Here is a 13,341-nt window from a genome sequence, read left to right as displayed (position 1 = left end):
GATGAACATCACAAACCCACATCCTGGTAGTACACCAGTGTAACTTAACATGCTGATCATCACTAACCCACATCCCAGTAGTACACCAGTGTAACTAAAAATGCTGAACATCACAAACCCACATCCTGGTAGTACACCAGTGTAACTAAAAATGCTGAACATCACAAACCCACATCCTGGTAGTACACCAGTGTAACTAAAAATGCTGAACATCACAAACCCACATCCCAGTAGTACACCAGTGTAACTCAAAATGATGAACATCACTAACCCACATCCTGGTAGTACACCAGTGTAACTAAAAATGCTGAACATCACAAACCCACATCCTGGTAGTACACCAGTGTAACTAAAAATGCTGAACATCACAAACCCACATCCCAGTAGTACACCAGTGTAACTCAAAATGATGAACATCACAAACCCACATCCCAGTAGTACACCAGTGTAACTCAAAATGATGAACATCACAAACCCACATCCTGGTAGTACACCAGTGTAACTCAAAATGATGAACATCACAAACCCACATCCTGGTAGTACACCAGTGTAACTCAAAATGATGAACATCACAAACCCACATCCTGGTAGTACACAAGTGTAAGTCCTGTAGTACATCAGTGTGAGTCAGAATAATAAACACCAGTGTGAGTCAGAATGATAAACACCAGTGTGAGTCAGAATGATAAACATCAGTTACCTATGTCCAGTGGTTCACCATTGTGAGTCAGAATGATAAACATCAGTTACCCATGTCCAGTGGTTCACCATTGTGAGTCAGAATGATAAACATCAGTTACCCATGTCCAGTGGTTCACCATTGTGAGTCGAAAAGACGCACATCAGTTACTGATGTCGATAGCGACCGTCCTTGTAGTCTTAGTGAAATCTGAATATTGTGATGGAGTAGGAGATAATTGATTGATTGTTTGGTCACGAGACCGGTTGAATTGAAATTTGTTAGAGTGATTGATGAGTTCTGTGATAACACATCATTAAAGGAACTGATTCATTTTCAGTTTTTAATTATTAAATGACATTTATCTTTTTTCTTGAAATGGATAAGCATATTTCGAGAGAAAAAGTTTCAAAATTTGATTTTTTCATTTGATCAAATTGTTTTGATTCTGTGGACATTGTGAAATCGATTCAGTTCGGTATTTAACTAATTGGTACAAACAAAAGTTGGAAGCGTAACTCAAGCAATTTTACTGAATGGGAAAGGTACAGCGAGGCCTGTAAAAGTACGTTCAACTCTGCCGAAACATGTTTGCACAAGTATTCATTCATCAGAGAAATGATCCGATAGATTGCCAGTGTGTTTGTAATATGGCGATTCTGATAGTTATTCATGTCACTTTCACTAAGTAAAAGTAAGTTTTCAAGTAAACTGTATAAGCTATCTGTACAATGGCACAGCTGTTGTCCAATCGATCCGATTTCGTTAGTTACAAAAAAGTATCATTCTGTTACAGGTGTGTAGGTACTACTGGACAGGTAACTGGCTGCTTTTTCATTATTATTATCTTAATTTCCTCCAAATATGAAGATTTACAAAGACAACTATATAAACAGCAATAAATTACATAAATTTACACACGTACACACCAACACGCACATACATATATATACAGTTACAATATGTTTTGATAGTTAATTAGAAGTATTTCACTAAACTATTCTTTCAACACATTTTCAAGATATAGGGTTTTGGTACTTATATGTACCAGAAAAACAGATTACTGATAATAGTTTTTCAACATTTGACATACATATGAGATAGCGCCTAATCTGAAATGTTCCATTTTCTCTGAAGATAAATCATACTTTAATAGACTGCCTAACAGAGCATTAGTTAATTCGAAATCCGATAAGTTATGTATATGGACACTGAATTGAATATCTGACATGTTAATAACATAGCACCATAATTCGTCTCTAATACCTGCATTTGCATCACAATTTAGAACAATATGAGTTATAGAATCATTGTAAAATTTTCCACAAACATGACACAATTCCGTATTGGTAGACCTGAGAGGTTACACACCATCAATGTATAGATCTAGAGTACTGAAGATATTTTGCAGCAAGTTTCCATAAGCAATGTGACTCTAGCTTGTTATGAATCGAAGCGAACCAGAAGAAGTCACTGTCATTTGACATTCTTTGTTTCAATTCATTTTCTTTAAATATATATACGTACTTATTTACCAATGTTTTCCACTGTCGTTTACCAGGTAACGAGTCCGTTCTTATACAATCTGAAAAAATACCATACAATGTATACTTTCGTATACAATATCTGGTATAAACCCACTTTGTTTTGCAGTACTCGTATTAAACATAAAAAAATTCTAGTGGCAAATATTTTATATACCAAAGTGCTAATGTTCATACAATATATTCGCCTCAAAAATAGTAACTTTCTTATATCAGTATAAGCCTCAATAGATGTCCAACCTAAGAATGAGTTACACATATCGGTTCTCGTCCTTTTTTCAAAACCTTGGATGGATTTAACAATAAAATTTTGTGCTCTTTCTAACATGGCTATTTCAGCTTTTGAGAGTATCCATAGTTCACAACCATACAACTTGAGATATCTAATTTACTTCAATAGCTTTTCCTGTAATTGACAAAATCTTCTATAATTCGTGTGTGTGTGGGTGTGTGTTTGTTTGTTTTTACATAGCTTCTATGAGCATTGTTTTAGAACAAATGAAACCTTTTTTTCGTGAAAGAGTCATGTTTAGATAGTATATATGCGCGGCTATATTGTTATTGAAACAAGAAGATTGTAATCTTGGCGTGACTTCTAGTCCGTCTTTGCGTGACCTCTTACGACTGTATTAAATAATGCCCAATGGTGTACGTATGTATATATTTAGTAAGCTATAAGTATAAAGATTTCATCATAACAATTATTATATAATTAGTTTATCCCTTACCTACCACTATAAAATGTACATAACAAGCACCTGCAGCATTATAGTATACCGCACAGGGAGATCGTTATCGTGGATGTAGTTCCAGAGTGTTATTGCTCTGATTCGGGTCACACCAATGGTACAGAGCGCAGACCATGGATTTTAACTATTTCAGCACGAATTAGTGAGAACCAGACACTTTTTGTCTTTACGACTTTAACGAGACCTCTGACTTCTATTATGACTTTCATCAACAGGAAATGGGTGTACCACAAGGCAGCATTCTCTCTGTTACACGTTTTGGACTTAAAATTAACAGTATTTGTCAAAACTTTATCCCCTTCAGTGAACATCATTGAAAGACAATCACACCAATGTTTAAATAGACTTCATATTTAGAAAGATGAAAATGGATTGAAATTTTCACAATCAAAACAGTTTGTATGCATTGTTGTCAAATGTGGGGACATGACGATCCAAATCTCTCTTTGTGGTGAAACTATTCCAGTTGTTGAGCAAACCAAATTCCTAGGCGTAATATTCGACAAGAAATTGTCATTCCTCCCACATATAAAATATCTTAAAGGAGAATGCCTTAAAACCACACTGGTTGTGGAGCTGATAGAAAAGTTTTGTTAAGACTTAAAAGAGCTCTTAGATCAAAATTAATCACAGTTCCATTGTGTATTGATCTGCCAGACCTTCATATCTCAAATTATAAGACACTGTTCATCACCAGGGTCTGAGGCTCGTTCTTGGAGCTTTTAAGACCACACCTACAGCAAGCCTCTATATATAAAGACTAACGTTCAATCACTATATAGCCGTCGAAATAAATTGGCTTCGCAATATACAATGCGGCTAAACTCAAATCTTTCAAATCCTGCCTTTGGACTTGTATTTGATCCAAAATATAAAACTTTGTTTCAAAACAAACCGAAGACCATTCCACCATTCGGTGTTCGGATATTTATATTGACCAAATTCAGTCATTTGGAAAGAAAGAAATTCCACCCTGGCTCTTAAATTCACCTGAAGTTGACATTTCACTTCATTAAATGTTTAAATCAGACGGTGATAGTTGCACTTCCGTTCATCCTTCTCGAAATTGCAGTTAAAATATATAAATTTCTACATTTATATACTGATGGTTCTAAAGATAATGATAGGTTGCCGCGACCATAGATACACAAGATGGATGCCAGCTACCCAACAACGCCTCAATAATTCTCGGCGGAAGTGCCCTTAAACATATTCAAACAAAGTAATGAGAGCTGTTATCTATTTAGACTTTTTCTATACTACAAAGTCTTAGCAATAGAAATACCGACAATATTTCATTCGTAATACATTAATACTATATCATGAACTTGCCTCAAACTTCCGTTTTGTTTTTCGCTGGGTTCCTGGGCATATAGGAATACCAGGCAATGAAAAAGCACATCGTGCCGCGGAGGCGGCTTTATCGCTACAACCTGTTGTTTTTAAACTTCATATTACTGATTTTAAACAAGTTACCAAACATTTTTAAAAGCTCATTGACAAGAGAAATGGAATCAATATACCTTTAATAAATTGCATACCGTAAAACCTATCATCGGTGAATGGTCTCCATGTATAGTGACAACCACCGAGACGATGTTCTCCTTGCCCGTCTTCGGATGGGTCATACTTACCTTACTTATTCATATCTGTTGAAAGGCGAAGATAATCCTCGGTGCATAGGATGTAATGAGTCATTCGCAGTTAAAAATTTTTATTGGACTGTATTGACCTTCTGTCTACTCGAGAATTTTTTTATCGTAACGTTACAAGTCTAAAGACCCTTTTTGAAACTGTTGAGATTTGTAAAATTCTAGGTTATCTGAAAGATGTTGGTCTATATAATCGGATATTTCTCACTATTTTACTATATTTTTTTGTTATAACAATTTAAGATTTTTAGCATTTGTCTTTTACCTTTTAGTTTGTTTGGTGTTGTTTGCTTCTGGATCGCTATGTGTTTTACCAGTTGATGGCCCTAATGACCTTTTATATCTTGACGGGCCGTTAAGAATGTAATAGTAATGATATATTGTGACTATTATTATATTGTTCACACCATCAGACCAACTTTTCTCGTGATTACTATTGCTATTTAGCTGTAATTTGTCCCTTACCAAATATGGTATCGGTATGAAACTTATCCTTTTTACTCTAACTGATCTTTGATGGATGCTTCATGGCCACTCATCAACTCCACTCGCCATTTTTTATTTTTTCCTGTGACATAATGTTAATAACTCATTAATTAAAAAATTAAACTATCTAAATAAAAGTGACCTTCGTCACATTCGTTTATTGTATACCTTTAAAATTAAAACGTTCATTTTTTAATGTATTTATCAAAAATTGTCTTTGACGTTGTCCAATCTCAGTTACACCTTAAGTAACCTCTCCTTCGTCCTACCAAATAGTTTCTTCTCTTGAGTGTTCAGCACATCGATTTCTTTCAGCCAAAAAAAAAAACCATACAGACTTTGTCAATATCGATCTTCTATATCACCAAAAGGCTTGCATTTGTAAATACACTATCGAAAGATGGTTAAAATAGTTCCTAGGTGTGTGTGTGTGTGGACCTCGGTATGTGTGTGGACCCCGGTAAGTGTGTGGACCTCGGTATAAATTATGGTTAGATAATTGATAAATCATGTGTGGGCCCCGGTAAGTGTGTGGACCTCGGTATGTGTGTGGACCTCTGTATGTGTGTGGACCTCGGTATAAATGTGGACCTCGGTATGTGTGTAGACCCCGGTAAGTGTGTGGACCTCGGTATAAATTATGGTTAGATAATTGATAAATCATGTGTGGGCCCCGGTAAGTGTGTGGACCTCGGTATAAATTATGGTTAGATAATTGATAAATCATGTGTGGGCCCCGGTAAGTGTGTGGACCTCGGTATAAATTATGGTTAGATAATTGATAAATCATGTGTGGGCCCCGGTAAGTGTGTGGACCTCGGTATGTGTGTGGACCCCGGTATGTGTTTGAACCTCGGTATGTGTGTGGACCTCGGTATGTGTGTAGACCCCGGTATGTGTGTGGACCTCGGTATAAATTATGGTGAGGCGTTTAATAAATCCTGTGTGGACCCCGGTATGTGTGTGGACCTCGGTATAAATCATGGTGTGGCATTTGATAAATCCTGGGTGGACCCCGGTATCTGTGTGGACCTCGGTATAAATTATGGTGAGATGTTTGATAAATCCTGGGTGGACCCCGGTATCTGTGTGGACCTCGGTATAAATTATGGTGTGGCGTTTGATAAATCCTGTGTGGACCTCGGTAAATGTGTGGACCTCGGTATAAATTATGGTGAGATGTTTGATAAATCCTGTGTGGACCTCGGTAAGTGTGTGGACCTCGGTATAAATCATGGTGAGGCGTTTGATAAATCCTGGGTGGACCTCGGTAAGTGTGTGGACCTCGGTATAAATTATGGTTAGATAATTGATAAATCCTGGGTGGACCCCGGTAAGTGTGTTGACCTCGGTATAAATTATGTTGAGGCGTTTGATAAATCCTAGGTGGACCCCGGTAAGTGTGTGGATCGAGGTATAAATTATGGTGAGGTGTTTGACAAATCTTGGGTGGACCCCGGTAAGTGTGTGGATCGAGGTATAAATTATGGTTAGATAACTGATAAATCCTGGGTGGACCCCAGTAAGTGTGTGGATCGAGGTATAAATTATGGTGAGGTGTTTGACAAATCTTGGGTGGACCTCGGTAAGTGTGTGGATCGAGGTATAAATTATGTTGAGGTGTTTGACAAATCCTGTGTGGACCCCAGTAAGTGTGTGGATCGAGGTATAAATTATGGTTAGATGTTTAATAAATCCTTTATTGACCTCGGCGTAAATTATGGTGAGGCGTTTGATAAAGGCTGTGTGGACATCGGTAATTGTAGAGACGTGATCACACAGCTATGTAGGCAGTCGGTGCCGGTTTAACAATCGGTTTTTTTCAAGGTTGCGATACCCTGAGCTTACGGGGAAATTGCATTTTAAACCACATGGGCCCGTGGATTGAGTTGGTTACATTCAAATGTAACGGAATGCCAGAAGCCACAGGCGACGAATCCGAATCGTTTGGAAAATTCAACTTAAATTGCTGTATCGCTTTTAACTGGGACTGTGATTTAAGAAAGTAGGAATGCGGTTTTACTGGCCTTAAATCGCCATTGTTTGTTGATTTCTTGACATAGCAAGGTCAAGGTCAGCCGTGAAAGTTAATGCAGTTATTGCTGCTGAAAATTGGTGCTTCCGAGTTTCTATGTAAAACCACCGTCATTAATCGCATGAAGACATTTTACAAATTCAAACCCTATTTACAGTTACCAGTAGCAACGGATGTGATTTTGTAAAAGACACCAATTATTTTATACAGAAAGAGCTGTAGTGAATCATGTTTTTCCAAAAGATGATCCGACCGTCTCCAGCAGCTTACAATGGCTAGTTCTACTCATAATGGTCCGAAACCTGTTATCTGTAACAGATTCGAGGAATTTCAAATGTTTCACTGGTATATTTTTTCTATATTCTAACCTATGAATGTGCTTATTGATTTTCTTAATATTGTCTTATACATACTGTACATAGGGCACTGATATCCAATAATGAATTTCTGTGAAGCTGATATGTCTAGGATGCATATCACAATCATGACGTCACAGACTTGAAATGTCCCTGCCCTTTTTCATTAATATGTTTTTATTGAACTGAATGTGATTTATTGGATCCAGTTTACACACGAACTCGAATTGGACATGGACGGAGAGAAGACAAGCTCTATTGTGCATTTCAGTGGAATTCCTCCGGCCTATTTTTTTTCTTTCTCAATTCATTGCTTTTCTATGAATCAATTTCTAAAATACGTGTCGGCGCATATTGTGAAATGTTTTTCCAAGCTGTGCCTGTTCTGTGAAGTTTTAATCTGTCACCAAATCTGAAAAAATCCGTTAAATCCACCATAATACTTTAATTACAATTGTAAAAATAAGGTGGTAACTTGTGGTCGTTCATCTGGTGCTTGTTCCTGTTGGAAAGATACGTATTCATTGGGCAAGAACCGTTTAAGATATATCTACTTTGATATGGGAAATATTCCCAATGTTATGGTAAAATATCGATAGACGTTGTATACTATTTAGTAATCCGTTTTCAAAATTAATATGTTTTCCTGATAGTCCTTCCGTACATTTTTGTCATTTTAACACCGATGTTACAAATAATGTAGTATTACGGAGTTTTATATAGGGTCAGAAAGAAATGGGTGAACATCCAAGAGAACAGTCACGTGACAACGCGAGCATATGACAAATATCACATTCTTTTTAACCAATGCATCTATGTATGTACTGAGATAAAGGTTTTTTTCTAGAAACGTCCATGACAAAGATGTCCATGAATATAATCCCCAATCCCATGGTATAAACATCTGTAGATTACCAGTGATATTGACAATAACATCACAACGTCCAAATACAGACAAACAGCTGTTACCTCAACTCACTTTCTCTTGTCGTGCAGAAATAGTTCTTTTTTATCCTGTTTACAACTAGACAACAGATTGTGTCTTGTGTCTGAACGGACCATACGTGTAGTATTAACATCGCTTGGTCTGTGTCTTTGTTATGTTTGGACATCATATATACGATGAAGTGTATTCGATATGTATACTGTTAGCTCTGGGAGTGTTCAACACACAAATCTAATTCCCATATCGCTTCTTGCAATAACAAAAGAATGGTGGTCTGGGGTTCTCCGATGTCAAGACACACAAACACTAACAGTCGGTCGGTAGCAACATCTTTTCTTGTGTCAGTGTATACAAGTCAAAAACTGATCCGGTGTAAGCCCGTTTCGGATATTTTTAATTGTATGTTTTTTAAAAGTAATCGTGAGTAACATATGGTGACGAGGATCAATTACTCTTGTGTATTGATAAGGCAGCAGGATTGTGAGATAAGCCGGCCAAGATTTGTCGGGGATCCAACGTGCCCCAGCTGTCAGAGAGGTGATAGACTAGGGAAAGCGAGCCTCTAATGAAAATAACGAAGATTTAGGACCGTACTTGATCCGACTAGTCCCCTTTAAATCATGCTGATTGCGTAGTATTCCACCGGGCACCTTACACTGTGATATGCTCTCGTGTCGATTGGTGAACACGTTGATGTTGTCTTCCCGGTAACTGCATTTGCTGCGATATGACGCTGTGTTTCAGCATAAACGCGTTGGACGCGATACGACATTATGTTTCACGATAAACTCACCGGACGCGATATGACGTTGTGTTTCACAGTAAACTCACCGGACGCGATATGACGTTATGTTTCACGATAAACTCACCGGACGCGATATGACGTGTTTCACGGTAAACTCCTCGGACACGATACGACAATGGTTTCACTTTTTCCTCTATGAAAAAAAGGAAAAGAAGCATAATATATATTTCAACCATATAACGGAACATACCGATACCTTTCGTCCATTCCTTTATATCCTATTATACTCGAGATACACAAGATATTATCAACGTGTTCCACGGTAACGCGTTTTGTTCCCTGGTAAAGCTCTGGGCGGGGTAAGACTATTTTGTTCTCCGTTATGACATGTTCACACCGTTAATATTGCGTCAGGAACTAGACAAATTTCCAACAGAGTCCACGCGGTCATTGCAACCATATGGAACAGAAGACGCTAATCCTTCCGAAACACCTGGTCTCATTCTCCTTGTACTTTTAGAGTTCCTGTATGAAAATATTTTCTTTGATCATTTTTCGCATCGTTTCGTCAATTTTGAATTAAGATTCTATTGACATGAGATACTTTCTAGTTGATTCTGGTCCATGCCATTGATCAAAGGAATTATAATGTTGCTTACAACAGCAGACCTGCGGGGCTATGTTAACGAGCAGAACCTTCCACGCATTTTCATCATATTATAGACATGCAAGTGGTCAGCACTTTTTTTATTAAGATCTATATATTTCCTCGTGTAGCTGTTTCAAGGAAGTTTGAAACCTAGGAAGCGACTGAACCGGCAAACAATATCACAGAGCTACACAATAAATAAATAAAAAGTTAAAAAAAAAAAACCCCGATAGGTTCGTATTCTCGTTTCACGGTTTACATTTGGTCTTTAAAGAAAAACTTTGTTGTCCAGTACATATGTAGGATTTTAAATACGTTTTCATTTTATGGATAACAAGTAGGTCATGTGATAAAATTGTGTCAAGTGTGATGTATTTTTTTTGATAGATTAGTTTGAAATAGACAGAAGAAAGAATTATACGGATACCATGAAAGTACGAGAACTTGCATTTCAGAAGTGTACAACGGTAAGTGTCGTGTGATTCATCGATTCTCAACCGTTATCAAAATAGAATTTCATATCATAAAACTAAATATTCCTTAATGAATTCATGAAGCCACTATGAAATTTGTCCTCAGCTTTTTTCAACCTACAGCTCTATATCTTTTGCGCTGTACCATTCCCGCTTAGACAAAAGTTATGATATCTGTCATTGGACATCGAATAAACTTTGATACGAAAGTGTATATTTGACTGTGAAGGGGAGTTCAAGGTAAATGTAAAAAAGGTGACAATGGAAAATGTTTGTGTTGGTCATGATGTAAGACACAAACCAGGCCATATTGATATCATTTATTTTAATTCCAGAGAAAGAGTTAAAATTATATATTATGTATCTTGTGAGTAAAATTCATTTTATCTGGAAACAACATCTACGGCACTGATAAGCATTGTGGTGTCCGCATGCAACGTCAGACAAGTGAACTACAGTATGACAGAGAATATGAATATGAAGAGCAGAAACGGTCCTTCTGGAAAGTAAACACGGTATTTACACGACACGGCGGGTAGCCTCCATCGATAGGTGTTATAACACAGACCGGTAGACACGGCAGTTCCACTCAAGTGATGGAAGGGTTGAATCAATCTAATTTGTAGAATTTAATTAGAGCACTGTATTTATTGTGTACCATTAACATTCTCTACTGCCCCTTGGGCTAACAAGGTTTGTGACGTTACCCGGCCGGCACGGGACATGAAACAGACGAAGGAACTAATGATGAGATCTAAAACGACCACATCAGGGTCGCTACCTTTGGTCTTCGAACCTTAAAGTAATTGTCCAACTTCGAGCTATACAACAATCTGATGGGCATTGATTTAAAGGTTCGGCTTCGGTTTTTCCAGTGCGCAGTGCACGTGCGGCGTAAACACACAGTACCTTGTGTAAAACATAGCAATGACTGGTTGACTGCCCCCTTCGTAAAGGTGGTGCCTGTGTAACGACGAGTTGTGTAAACAGTAGTTATTGTTGCCATATTTTAATGTGATGACATTTCGTACTATCACCTGTAATATGGGTCACTGCGTGGTATATAGGTCTTGATAAACGGCTTGGTAATTGGGGCGTGTTAAAAGTAGAGGGGGCAACATAACTATGATATATTGTCATTATATATGACCTGGTAAATTAGTGTTCATACCGCAAAGTGGGACAGATGAAATGATGTTTTCCAAACTTAGAGTCTGGATGTTGCCCTAGAATCACTTGCGAGTCCTTGAAGGACAAACCATCTGCTTTATGCAGGGTACCGTTTCACATTGTATGTTCAAAGGTGTTATTCATATATTTGTTTAAAGTTCAATGAACCATCTTGTCAGCTTTGGACTTACCTTCATGTGACGTCAGCTGTGTTGTGATCTTGTCTCCACCCTACCAATAACATAACAACGCAGGCCAACAATTCCGTTACTGTCCGATGTCCTTGATTAACATCGTATGAAAAACATCGTGCTATATCTGCTTTTTGCTGTTATTTTGTAAATATCCATATCTTGCGAAAGACAAGAAATAAAGGGAAATATTTAACCCAAGTCATTGAAAAGATTGTAGCTTCTAATTTATCAGGAGCAATTGGTGAAAATCTTCACGTGTAAGGCCTTACTTATTTCTGTCTGATTATGCTGATAATGCCTTTAGATGACAAGAAAAAAAATTCGGCGAACCCCATCAAATATATCCCAGGTAATGAACATAAGCCGCCTAGCTCAACCTTCTGCTTAGCTTTGTGATTAGCGTAATAATTTCAACTTTTCTTGTTTGGATTTTCCATTTCTGGATAGCTGTATCATTGCTAACACGTCGGAAGATCCCCTTATTGGTTTTTGTCATCCTTTATCTGGCCTCAGCTCTTCAGAATATCATTTTCGAAATCTAAGAGTCTTGTTCCCAATACACTCGATTTAAGTGACAGGAAAATTGGTGTCAAGAGATGTAGATTGATGATTTGATTGGGAAATATTGCATTTTGTTTGCTGTGTTCGATGCTTTTAGGTGTTGTTCTCTTTTTGAGAAAGCGATCTTACATGGAGAGATTTGAAAACTGAAGACGCTTCCCCTTACGGAACACTTGATCTGATGATAAAGTTATATTATTATTGTTTCCATTGTGAATTGTTTTCCTTATGCATGAATTTCCTTTCATATTTGCTCTCTTTTTATCGAGTTTGACATTTATTTTTATTCATGTCTTGGGGACGACAGCGGGGATGTAGAGCCTCCTCTCAAGCTTGTTATTACGATGCTTTCAATGGTGCATGTGGTTCGAAGAAAAAATCAGCTGCCAGCTTTTTTCCGCTAGAGTGACAAACCGTTAACTGTATCAATTGTGGCTTTTTATGGTCTTAAGTTTTAATAACCTACAATTATGTTTGAAAATTGTCTCTTTTTTTTAAACACTTAATTCTTTGATAGGTAAAATTGAAACAATGTGGTTTCAGTTGATGTTTTACAATGTGTTTCTTTTAATATCGTTCGACATCTAGCTGTGAATTTCTCTAGGCTTTACTACACGGAACACTTTTTTATTGGCTTTAGAGGGTTTGACATCATCGCAATTGTCCACCGGAAGTGGATTGCAGTAATCAGTTCATAATTTCAGTAGATATATTTTATAATATTGTATGTATACCGATCCCTCTGATACCGTGATATGTGATACTGATTTTAGAGTGAAATAGCACCGAGTAAAATCTAGTAAAGACGGTTACTGCATTCACGATTAAAACGTGGTCTTTTAAAAAAAGTTGCAATTAATACATATCAAAAATGTCTGAAAACGTTCATTGGAGTAAAATAAAGACTTTCTCGGAAAGATTGTGCGTGAAACAAAAAGTTGACGGGCAGGCTAACACCTAAATGACAAACCGCTAAAGCTATTTTGTTGAATTATTGCTTGACATTGCTTGGTTAAATAATCATATGTAGGACTAATTAGTGTAAAGTACACCATGTTTTAATGCGCGCGTGCTGTATTTAAAATCATGGGAAAGCAATCAA

The sequence above is a fragment of the Ylistrum balloti genome, unplaced genomic scaffold, assembly GCF_031769215.1.
Source record: "Ylistrum balloti isolate Yb309-2 unplaced genomic scaffold, AGI_CSIRO_Ybal_v1 Utg370230, whole genome shotgun sequence".
Lineage (NCBI taxonomy): Eukaryota > Metazoa > Mollusca > Bivalvia > Pectinida > Pectinidae > Ylistrum > Ylistrum balloti.
Note: the sequence above shows the minus strand (reverse complement) of the source record.